The 13,305-nt window shown below is 38.1% G+C and overlaps 1 pseudogene; it reads left to right on the top strand.

The window, feature by feature from the left end:
* The first annotated feature begins 6,260 nt into the window (after positions 1–6,260).
* LOC102862443 lies at positions 6,261–6,605 on the top strand (annotated as a pseudogene).
* The last annotated feature ends 6,700 nt before the right edge of the window (positions 6,606–13,305 follow it).

Raw genomic sequence — 13,305 nt, 5'->3', positions numbered from 1 at the left:
TGCACTCTTCCTGGATGATACCTTCGACATCCTCCATAATTTTCACTTAAATATGAAAGGATAGACCACAAAATCTAAACATATATTAAATATTTTTGTTTATTTTTAAAATTCCTGTTGCTTTGGATAGGTAGATAGAAACTAAGAGAAGCTCTCTAGTGTCTCACTGCCCAGCTTTAAATCCTAGCTCTATTGTTTCCTAACTAGTAAGCTTGGGCAAATACTTCATCTTTCTGCATCTAGTTTCTAATTTGTAAACTAAGTATGATAGAGTTGATATGAGAATTCAATACAAGTTCTGGCTGCAATGCACTTCACATAACAAATGATACAGAGAGGAATTTTATACTAAAGTATCTAACAAAAACCATTACTGGTGAACATTTGTTCTATGACCACGTTCTTTCAAATTTCAACAGAAAATTTGATGCCAATTTTTCTGTTTTGCAAAAAAACAACTGACTTGCTGTTCAAGTATTCCTTCTTTATATGTGTGTTGACGGTCTTTATTGATTCAAAAGCACATGGAATAGTTGAAATATTATTAGGAATAATACGAGTTTAACAAATCCAAGACAGTCACAATAATGATGTAATTTATTACAAACCTTTCTAGTACAAATGTCAAGTTTGGGGAATTAGAGATATGACCATAAAAATAAATAATAATAATAATAATATTCAAATTGCCCTAAGCTCAAGAAACATGACAGGAAACTATACCAAGAATTCTCACAAAATAGTCCATATGCACACTTATTAATATTTGTTTTTAAAGAGAGAAGTAATAAAATTTCTCATCTATGTAGAAATAAAAAGTTAGAAACTATTTTTCACTGGTTAGGGGTGAAATGAAATGCAGGCAAAGTGTGGCAATATTCAGCAATTGGGTTGAGACTTAATTGGAGTGGACACTGGAAAAACAAACTGGTGTTTTTCAGAATATCACTAAGGGTTGGAAGGATGAAACTCTAAGAAATTGATCAAGACCATTTTCAGCACTTTATAAACCACACTTCAGTTACTATGACATTGTATTCTATTGAGGGGCTTCTGGTGGCCTAGTCTCTCTGGTGGCCTAACGGTGAGTAAGGAGTTGCTCTCGCAACCCAAAATTACACAGCCTGAATCCACTAATTGCTCTATGGGAGAAACATGGGCAATCTCCTCTTGTGTGATTACCTGCTTCTGCAAACCCACTGGAGGGTCAGCTATGAGTTGGTTCTGACTCATTGTTACACAACAACAGGCTCGAATCTGTGAAAGATGATGAGGATGGCACAAGATAGGATTGTGCAAAGGATCACTATGAGTCATAGGCAATTCAACGGCACATAGCAACAACAAGAGGTAAGTCAGTAAGGAGTTGTACTGTCAACCCAAAGTTTTTAATCCACCAGTTGTTCCATCTAGAAAAATGAGCACTCTCCTACCCTGAGATTCTGACTTGATACAATAGGTTTTTCATGAGAATATTCTATTGTTCTGGTGGTGTAGTCTGTAGGGCACCATGTTGTTAAGCCAAAGGTGAGGCCTCTCTTGTAGTTTTAAATAACCCACAGCTTCAAGAAAGAAAGGTGAACAATCTCTTCCCATGAAATTCACAGCCTCCAAAATCCCAAATCAGTTATGAGTTATATCTAACTTAATGATAATGCAGTTAGTTGAGTTCTAGTAAATAAACTTGGTAGTGTGAGAGTTAAGATTTTGATTGTCAACCAAAAGGTTGATGGTTTGAACACACTCAAGGTTTCCTCAGGAGAAAAGACATGGCTATCTGCTTCTTGTAAAGAGAACAGCTTAGAAAACTCTGTGGGGCAAGTCTATCTCTTTCTACTGGGCTGCTATGAATCAGAATTCACCCAAATGTAGAGAGCACCAATGTTCTATAAAGCACTGATGTTTGGTCTTACCTTTTCCTTGCTTAAAAAATGCAACAAAGTATCTACATATATCTCATGCTTATTTATCAAATTTATGTTCTTTCTTAATTATGAAGCCAAAGAAATTAAGTGGGTCCAAAAGTTAGAATTTCACACAACAGAATCCATGCACTTAAACAGTCTAAATTCTTCATTTAAAAATTACTGTTATTTGAGGGAAAGTTTACAGAGAATTAATTTAAGGGTTTGATAAAATTATTTTAACAAAGCCATATGATAGGAGCCAGAATTAAAAGTTCTTTTTGCCTGATTTCTAAGACCATACTACTTGCATCATACCAAAGTGCCTGTATTTTGTGTCATGTATAAAATAATCACATCCTAAGATACAAATACAAGTTTCTGGTTTTTAGTTTAATATTCAGCTCTAAGCCATTAAAGTTCAAAAAAGTTTAATTCCATGAATTCCAAAGACTTTAACATACTCTTAAAGAATTCCAGTAGAAGGTTTACTAGCAGTTTTATATCATACATCATTTACCCAGTAAATGATAATTGTTTTCTAGGAGTCATTCAGACTTATTGTGAAAATTCCTGAGGCTGTTTTTAATAAAGCAAGCAACATCTGGGATGCTGGGCTGTACGAGGAGGAATGTGGCATCAGGATTGGTGGAAGAGTCATCAACAACCTGCATTATGCAGATGACACAACCCTGCTTGCTGAAACTGAGGAGGACCTGAAGTGTTTGCTGCAGAGGGTCAAGGACTGCAGCCTTCAATATGGATTGAAGCTCAATGTCAAGAAAACAAAGATTCTCACCACTGGGCCAATTGGCAGCATCAGTATGGATGGTGAAGAGATTGAGATAGTTAACAGTTTTAGTTTGCTTGGCTCCATAGTCAACACTCTTGGTATCAGCAGCCAGGAAATCAAGAGACAAACTGCATTGGCAAAGTCTGCTGTCAGAAACCTCTCCAGAGTACTGAAGAGCAACAACATAAGGCTGATCCAGGCTATAGTTTCTCAATTGTGTGCGATACATCAGAGAGTTGGACAGTGACTAGGGATGATAAAATTGATGCTTTTGAGCTGTGGTGCTGGAGAAGAGTGTTGAATATACTATGGACTGCTGGGAGAACAAACAGGTTCATTTCTGGAAAGGATGAAGCCTGGCTGCTCTTGGAAGTAAGGATTCTGAAGCTTCATCTGACATGCTTTGGTCATGTTGCAAGGATGGACCAGTCCTTGGAGAGGGGCTTCATGCTTGGAAGAGTGGAGGACAATGCAAAAGAGGAAGACCCTTGATGAGATGGATTGATTCAGTGACTGGAGTGATGAGGGCAGGGTATGTCAGAGACATTAATGTTGTTACAGGGTAGAGCAAGGTTCAAGGTTGTTGTATAGAGGGTCGCTATGAGTCATAAGAGATTTGATAGGACATAACAACAAAAACAACAGTCTGTATGGAGACATAAAATATGGATAAACTCCTTAAACTATTATCTTGAGATAATCTTTACCAAACATTCTCTAAAGTTTTCTTAAAACTGAACAATAGTTTAGATTAACTAGAAAGAAAAAAAAAAGTCTGTCTTGAGCATTATGATCTTTTAAGAACTATATCTACAGCACATAGGATCAAATAGGCATTGTTTGTTGTTCTTATGTGCCATTGAGTAACTTGCAACTCATAGTGACCATATGTAAAATAGCTCTGAACTTGGCTCTATCCTGAACCGATCTCACTGTCTTTGAGACACCTACTCCCTTTACCCCATTTACTATTAATGTCAATTCATCTCATCTGGTGTCTTCCTCTCCTGTGTTGTCCCTCAACCGTTCAAAGCATGATGTCCTTCTCCAAGGACTGGTCTCTCCTCATCATATGCCCAAAATATGTGAGACAGTACTACAAAATCCTAGCCTCCAAGAAGAATTTTGGTATAACACTCTCCAACACAGACATATTTGTTTTCTTGGCAGTCCATGATTTGTTCAAGACTCTTCTCCAGCACCACAATTCAAAGATGTTGATTCTTCTGTTTCCCTTAGTCACTGTCCATCTCTTCGATGCAAAGCAAGTTATTGTGAAGACTATGGCCTGGATTAGACATTGTCATTGTTGTTGTTGTTAAGTGCTGTTGAGTCGTAGACGACTTATAGCAACCCTATGAACAAAAGACCTAAACACTTATATAACTTTCGTTTCTCCACGTTCATAGAGTTTCCAGAAGTGGATGCCACTCTTGCTTCCAAGCTTATTTTAATTGGGGAGCTCCACCAAGCACTGTCTACCGTGTGTAACCATTACTGCATTTGACACTTCAGTGTCACACTGTTTAGCATCACAGCAACCAAAAGTTACCTCTGTACAGCAAACGGATAGACTGTTGCTATACCACTTAGAAAAATGTTTGACCAAAACCAAAATCAGCCCTAGATATTAGCAACCAAAAAAAAAAAATTAGATACTTTAGGCGGCAGTTAATTTGTAAGAAAAGACCAACTTAGGATTAGAATGGTTGCACCAATCAAGGAATTTAATCAGTATCATTAAATTGTATAAGTATAAATGAATGTATGTTTTACTGCGTATGTTTACCTGTTTTGTTTTTATGTGTATATTTTCAACAATAAGAAAGCAAATAAAATTTAAAGAAAAAAGTGTATGTGTTTTTAAAATTTATGGGTTTTTGCAAAATTATATGTTATGGCTCATATGTTAGCCTGACATAGCATTTATGATCACTAATGTTTTTCTAAATAGCATACGTGCCCAAGAAGATCCTGGGAAAATTTCTGAGTGAGTACTGTACTAAATAAATGCTTTACCAGATTTGATATGTCCAACATGTGTAAGTCACCATTTCCTCTAAGCACAGAGGATGCCAATTTTGGTCACATAAATTTTTAAAACCAATAGTTTTTTAAACTATGGGTCCATGTTTTTCTAACACCATTTACTAACTTCTTCAGTATTATTTTGACACCAAAGTAGGACAGAGGATCACAGAGAAAAGACTAAGAGAACTAGACTAAGCGATATTAAAGATAAAAACTGATGGTTTAGACCCCAAAATGGTAAAAATGGAATAGATAATCAAAGGGAAAAGTCACACCATAATGGATGTTAACTAATGTGCAGTAAGTCAGAAAATAGCAACAGAAAAAAAAAATTTGAATCTAGAAAAATAATAAAACCACAGGAAGTACCAGAAGTCAAAGCAATGTTTGTACTGGGAAGGAATAACCAACATAACTCAGAAAATTAGGACTCAAATAGATACCATTTCTGTGAAAAGTGCCTATAAATTAAATCTCTTTCTGGTTGTAATGTCTCCATCTGTAGGAGCTAATTATACCATAATAAGAAGCTAACAAATTAGGAATCAAAGCCAAAAAAGATACCATATCCTTGCTGTTGAGCTGATTTTAATTTATAACAGTCATATGGGATGGAAATTAATTGCTTCATAGAGTTCCCAATACTGTAATTTTTATAGCATTGTGGCCACAGCTTTCTACCAGAAAGAAATCAGTGGATTCCAACAGCAGACCTTTTCCCTTTGTGGCCAAGTACTTACCCATAGTGCCACTATAGCACCTCTTGAATTAAGAGCAAATCCAGACAATGTTAAGGTTTATTTTACTGTGCAAGGATGCTTAGATTCCAATTTTACAAAATTAATTATGGTTGTTGTGTATTACTGAGTAGGTCATAGCTGACCCGCCAGTGAGTTTTCAGAGGCAGTTTAATAAAATGGGAGAGGATTGCCCATCTTTCTCTCATTTAAGCAGCTGGTGGATTTGAACTGCATGCCTTCAGGATTGCAGCACAGCTCCTTGCCATAAAGCTATCAGAGCTCTTAAATAATACGAAAAATACTGTTTATCAGTGAACAAAACTTAGAAAATTCCTCAAACAAAAAAACTTGGAAAATTTATTCTCCTCAGTGAATACAAGCAACTATTTTTTTTTTTTAATCAAGCCATAACTTTGAATTTGACTGATCGTGAACCTTTATTAGAGTCTAAGGCTGTAAATCTTAATCACAGAAAACTGTCCAATTTTTCTCTCACAGATAGCTGGTAAATTCAAATTCTGGTCTTTTGGCTAGCAGTCCAACATGTTACCCATTATGCTTAATGAGTAACTATGTTGTATTCCATTGATTTGATTCTAACTAATAATGATATTAATCAGGTGCTCCTTGAAAGCAAGGATGGTGAAATTGTCCAGTAACCTTTAGGAAGGTTTTCAAAAGTAGCTAGTCTCTGGGAAAAGACATCATGCTTGGCAAAGCAAAGGGTCATAGAAAGGAAGGAAAATACCCAATAAGACAGATTGACACATCTCTTGGGCCTTCGCTGCCAAGATGACAAAGAAAAGTAGAAACTATAGCAATGCCAAAAAGGGCCATGGCCACGTGAAACCTATTTGCGGCACAAACTAAGCCCTCTGCTTACCCAAAGACAATGCAATTGAAAAGTTTGTAATTAGAAATATAGTAGAAGCAGCTGCCGTCAGGAACATTTCTGAAGCAAATATCTTCGACATCTATGTGCTTTCAAAGCTTTATGTGAAAGAGTTCTATTGTGAGTTGTGCTATTCACAGCAAGGTGATGAGAAACCGGCTTGTGAAGACTGGAAGGTCAGAACACCTCCACCAAGATTTAGGTCTGTAGATGCTGCCCCACGACTTCCACCAAAGCCCATGTAAGGATTTGATTCCTTAAAGGCTGAAGAAAACACTCGTCTGAAAATAAAATGGAAATTATACTTTAATAAGTAAATAAAAGATAGGTTGACACAGTGACTACACCAATGAGGTTTGAACATGGCAAGAGATTATGAAGATGGATAGGGCAAGATTTCAATTTGTTGCTCATAGAGACAATATGAATCATCGTTGACTTGACAGAACCTAACAACAATAATGATGTAGCAGTACAATTTCCCCATGGGAATTCCTAGGCTGTAAACCTTACAGGAACAAATTGCTAGATATTTTCTTTCAAGAATGAGCTGATGGATTTGAACAAAAAACCCTTTAGATGAGCATCTGAGCATTTAACAGTTTCTCCACCAGATCTCCTTTATACTCTATACCAAAAAACTTACACTCTTTGCCACTGACTCAATTCAAATTCATATACGGTGGGTTCCTTGCCTGTGAATCTTTACAGAAGCAAACAGCTCATCTTTCTCCCTCAGAGTAGCTGATTAGTTTAAATTGCCAGACTTTTGGTTTCTAGCCAAATTCCTTAGCCACTATGCCATTAGAACTCCTTTATCTAGGTAAAGCTCCATCAAAAGAAAAGAAACTAAAGCTGTCATCCAAGTATTAGGTCCATAAGTTAGAATTGACTCAGCAGTCATTAACAACAGTACAATCCTTTCATTCTGAACTTCTCTCTTTCTTTTATTTTTACCTTTTCTAGGTAAATATTTTTAACTATTCTTCCTTCCAATTTTTGCTCTAGAACCACATGGTTTCATTCTTTTTTTCTTAAAATATTTTATCACTTTCCTATCCAATTCAACAACCAATTGGTCAGAGGAAAGGAAAAAGGACTACCCTTTCCATCCAAGGAGTTTTTATTTCTGCAGGACTCCACTGCCTTCAAAAGACTGTCAGATCAAGAAGAATGTGTTATGGCCACAAGGGAGGAATTAAGGTCTACAGTGGTGAAAAGGCTATGATAACAGGAAATTTTCCAGGTCCTCAGAACAGAATTGGCTATATCAGTTGGCAAGGAATTGGGAAATTCTTATGGTAGAAATCTACTGAATTGACAGAAAAATTTAATTTCCTTAAATTTAATGAATAAACATTAAATGCAGGAGTAGAGATTGTTTCTAATCCTTTTTATCCTTAGTTCTTATTATAAAAACTAGAATATAATTGACTCTACAAATATTTGTTTAATTGATATAGAATGATTTAATTTAACCGTGAATAATTTTCCTGGGGGAAAACATATAGCAAAAGAAAACAAAAAAGGGAGAAAATATGACTAGAGAGGAGTCTAATTTGAATGGAGTACAATGTTCACAGAAAAGGCAATGTATTAAAGTTTAAAGAATTTTTTTGAGACAAACCAGTTTCAGCAGGATATGATGAAAGCTGAAGTTCACTATCAAGAAGCTGTACATTACAATGATAATGAAGGTGTAGAATAGCCAGAGTATGCTTTTCAAAAAAACAAAAACAAAACCCATTTGAAAGAATTGTTGTTATTGCTATGTGACTCTGAGTTGGAACCAACTCATAGCTGATCTTCTGCAGATTTTCAGAGGCTGTTAATCAATGGGATTTCTCCTGAGGGAAAGTTGGGTAGATTCAAACCTTGTGTCTTTGGGTTGACAGAACAAATCCTGACCACTAGATCATCAGAGGGCTGAAAAATGGAACTAAAGGAAAAACAATGTTACAATGAATAGCCATCCTTTATATGGAAAAGGTATGCCCAATAAAGAAGGAAAGATTGAAGTTCCAAATGGACAAGAAGCTAAGACAAATGGGTCACAAAATGAAATCAAAAGAGTATAAGGCCTAGGACTAGATAGATCCAAACCTCAGTTTTGCTTTACTATTAGCTATTCCATAATAGGCAAGTCACATAAGACTCTAAACTTGTTTTTCCATGTTTGAAGTGAAAAAGAAGTACTTGCACCATGTTGTTGTTGTTGTTAGGTGCTGTCGAGTCATAGACGACTCATAGCGACCCTATGAACGAACAGCCTGAGCACTGTTCATACATAGAGTTTCTGGAGGCAAGCCATTTCGGAAGTGGATGCCACTCTTGCTTCCAGGCTTGTTTTAGTCGGGAAGCTCCAGCCAACACTGTCCACCATGGGTACCCATTACCACGACTGGCACATCACTGTCACAGTGTTCAGCATCACAGCAACCATGAGTTACCTCTGTACAGCAATGCACAGACTGGTGCTATACCACCTAGAAGAAGGAAAACAATTTGAACCCGAGTTAGAACATCGAGTTAGAACCAATCCATAGCTGACCCTCTGGTGAGTTTTCAGAAGAATCACATAGGAGATTCCCTATACTCCTGATTAGCAGCTGTTGGATTCACACCATGTGTCTTCAGAATTGCAATGCAGTTTTCTAAACACTAAGTCACCAGAGCTCTCTATCATAAGATTATGATGGTTAAATACTTTTTTAAAGTACCTGACACACATAGTATGTGCATAAAAATAACATATTTTTATAAATTAAAAATAGACCATAGAATTTTAATATGTTGTGTATATACTCGCTATGAGTCGGAAACGACTCGACGGCACATAACAACAACAACATACTCCTAATTCCTCCTCATATTTATAATAATAAAAATAATACAATAATAAATTAATAATAATAATAATAAATTTTGTCTAAAATTCCAGCACACTAATCATCAAAAGAGATAGTAGAATATTGTCTTTGTGGTGTATATTACTCCAATTGACCTTGTTGTCTCCCATCATCATAGTCCTGAGTTCCCAGGCCTAGCATCTCAGTCTCTGAAAGTATTTTTTTTAAAGGCTGGCTGGTTTGATAGAGTGATAGAATCTCTGAGACTATGGCCCTTAGATATCCTTTGACCTAGGAACAAAACCCCTGTGGCTCAACTTTCAGCTGAGTAATACACTCTACAAGATGAACAATAGCATAACACAGTCACTCATCCCTTAGAATACCCAGCTTTAAAAAGTATTTGTCCAAGGATAAGACCCAGAATGGAGGAAAGGAGAGAAGAATTAATGAGAACTAAGATACAGAGATTAATGGAAACTAGAATCACAGATAGGAACTAGAAAGAACGTGAGTACATTGTGGATATTAGAAGACTCAATGTCTGAGGGTTTTTTGGTTCAAATTAATGATTTATTACCATCTTAAGACTAACAGAGGAATCCAAACAGACCAGCCTACATGGTGACAGTCAATGCAGAAAGGACACGCCTGACCTGTGTACAGTGAGGGAGGGACACATTTTCAAGAAAACCTTTTCCTATATACATCGCAGTCCCTGGGTGCCTCCTCATCGTCACTGTTCACCACACAGCTGTCAGCATGGTCTTTGTGCAGCCTCCGGCATTTCTCCGGGGCCGCTGTCTGTCGTCAACAATCACAACAGAGTCGTTGTGAGTCAGGTCAACGACCACGGGTTCCAAGGACTCTCAGGTAAGGTCTGCAATTTCATCTCCAGTGCTTTCCAGAAGCTCGATGGGCTCCGCCTCCACGGCCATCTCAGGTGGGGAGGGTACCTCCCGGGCTCGCTTCTGGCCTTGTCTGGAATTGACTGTTCCACCCCTACGTTTTCTTGTGCTCATGGTGGTCTAGGCTTCACCTACCGAAAAAACCGATCCCAGCACAGGCAGATGCGATCCTTCTCGACAGCGTAGGCCTGTGGCCAGTCACTCTCCAGCTCGCTGAAGTCTCTGGAGCCAAAGAGGTTTCCAGGTAGTCTCAAATCCTGCAGTCGAGCTGGTCCAGCACCATAGCCATTGGCTGGCGTACCCAAACCACTAAGCACCTGCAAGAGGTGCCGTAAGAAACTCCTGCAGCCTTTGCTGCAGAAGGTCAAGGACTACAGTCTTCAATATGGATTGAAGTTCAAACTCAAAAAGACAGAGATTCTCACCACTGGATCAACTGGCAGCACCATGACAGAGGAATAAGAGATTGAAATTAACAGCTTCAGCTTGCTTGGTTCCACAACCTCTGAAAACCCACAGGAGCGATAAGCTGGTTTCTGACTCTACAGTAAACAACATTATGTTGAGAAAATTTGCTGTCAAAGACTCATCTAAGGTTTTAAAAAGCAATTATTTCAGTTTAAGACTAAAATACATCTGATTCAAGTCACAGTCTTTTCAACTACTTTTTATGTATCCAAAAGTTGTACAAAGACAAGGATGACAGTAGAAGAAGTAACAGTTTTAAGTTGTGGTGTCAGAAAAGAGTATACACCATGGGCTGAATATACCATGGACTTCCAAAAGAACAGATAAAAATGTCTTGGAGAAAGTGCAGCCAGGCTATTCTCTGGAGGCAAGCGGAGTGAAGCTTCATCTCACATATTTTGGTCATATTATAAGGAACTGGTCCTTGGAAAAGGACGTCATGCTTGGAAAGACAGAGGATCTGTGAAAGAAAGGAAAACTCAACAACATAGACTGAAAATGTGACGATGGTCACATTGGTCTTAACAACAATGATGTTAAGTGTGTCAGAGATGATAAAGATGTTGTTGTTGTTAAGTGTCGTCGAGTCGTTTGCAACTCATAGCGACCCTATGTACAACAGCCCTAAACCCTGCTCTATCCTGTGCTAATCGCACTGCCTCTGACACACCCATCCTGATTACCCCAGTCACTGAATCAATCCACCTCATAGAGGGCCTTCCCCTCCTGAGCTGTACCTCCACCCTCCCAAGCATGATGTCCCTCTCCAAGGACCTGTATCTCCTTACAACATGTCCGAAATATGTCAGATGAAACCCCAGAATCCTTGCCTCCAAGGAATAGCCTGGTTTAACCCTCTCCAGGATGAATCTGTTTGTTTTCTTGGTAGTCCATGGTACATTCAATTCTCTTCTCCAGCACCACAGCTCAAAGGCATCAATTCTCCTTCTATCCTCCCTAGTCATTGTCCAACTCTCTGATGCATAACAAGTGATTGCAAAGACCATGGCCTGTATCAGGTGCACCTTAGTCTCCAGAGAGACACCGTTGCTCTTGAGTACTTTAGAGAGGTCCCTAACAGCAGACTTTCCCATCGCAATACATTTTTTTATTTCCTGGCTGCTGGTGCCAAGAGTGTTGACCGTGGAGCCAAGCAAACTGAAGCTGTGAACAATCTCAGTCTCTTCGTCGTCCATCCTGATGCTGCCAGTTGGTCCAGTGGTGAGACTCTTTGTCTTCTTGACATTGAGCCTCAGTCCATACTGAAGGCTGCAGTCCTTGACCCTTCGCAGCAAGTGCATGAGGTCCTCGTCAGTTTCAGCAAGCAGGGTTGTGTCATCTGCATAATGCAGATTGTTAATAGATCTTCCACAGCAAAGGATAAAAAGGGTAAAGCAAGGTTCACCATTGTTCAAAGAGTTGCTGTCACACTCCACTAGTTAGTGATTTTCCTCCCCTCCTATCCCTGTAAACTATCAAAGAACATTTCTTTCTGTGCACAAATCTTTCCTTATTATAATAGCAGATTCATGTAATATTTGTCCTTTTGTCATTGTCTTATTTGACTCAGCAACTTTTGTTCATAGGGTCACTGTGAGTCATGCTCAACTCAATCTACCATCTACAACAGCAGCAACAACAACAATGTCCTACAAGTTTATCCGTGTTGTGGAGTGTTTCTTTAATGTTGCATGGTTTATGTGGTGTATACATGACATAATTTGATTATTCATGTATCTAGTGATGGGTTCTTAAGTTGTTTCTTGATTTGTACAACCATTTAAAAAAGTCATTATTATAAGAACTAAGGTTTAGATGCTAGAGAAGAATAGAAATCAGATGTGAAAGTTGACTTCTAATTATCTAACTTGGTTGCACTCTCTTTAACAGCATTGTTTTCTTGTTCTGTAAACAGAAGAATAGCTTCTCTGAGGGTTTTGGGATGATCAGGTATGCAATAGACAAAGCATAGTACCAGGTACAGAGGGAAAGTGTTTGGTCGACTGAGAAAGGCAATGAGTGGGGGCATGAAAGTAGGGATTTCTGTTAATATAAACAAAGATGATTCATTCTTTTCGCACAACTCCAATTTAAAGTCACCTTTTGCTTCATTTAATGTTATCCTGCAATTTTTTATCCACCACTTTACTACCAAGAATGTGTTGTTCTGACACAGAAGCATTCAGTTGCTATACAGAAAATAGGTCAATTGTCCAAACACACAATCCACTCTGCAAGACAAAGATGTTGCAATCTGCTTTGTAAAATTACAACTTTAATACCCTATGGCATATGAGTTCTACATTGTCTTATATCATTGTTGTGGGCTGGAATGAAGTCTACTACAGTGTGGTTTTGCTACTGGGATGTCTTTATGTTGTCTTTTAGTTGTCCAACACTAAGTGGATGATTTATTAGTATTGAGACTGTTAACAGCTTCAGCTGGCTTAGCTCCACAACCAAAACTCTTGGTACTAACATTCAGGAAATCAAAAGAAGAATTGCATTGGGAAAAGCTGCTGTCAGGGACCTCTCCAGAGTACCGAAGAGCAACAATGTCAGTCTAGAAACTAAGGTGCACTTGCCCCAGGCCATGGTGTTCCCAATTACTTGCTATGTATCAGAAAGTTGAATAATGACTAGGGATGATAGAAGAAAAATTGATGCCTTTGAGTTGTGGTGATGGAGAAGAGTATTGAATATGCCATGGACTGTGAAGA

Source organism: Elephantulus edwardii, unplaced genomic scaffold (assembly GCF_000299155.1).
Source record: "Elephantulus edwardii isolate Elephantulus edwardi_28Jun2011 unplaced genomic scaffold, EleEdw1.0 scaffold00119, whole genome shotgun sequence".
NCBI classification, from domain to species: Eukaryota; Metazoa; Chordata; class Mammalia; order Macroscelidea; family Macroscelididae; genus Elephantulus; species Elephantulus edwardii.
This window is presented reverse-complemented; position numbering and strand designations above follow the sequence as displayed.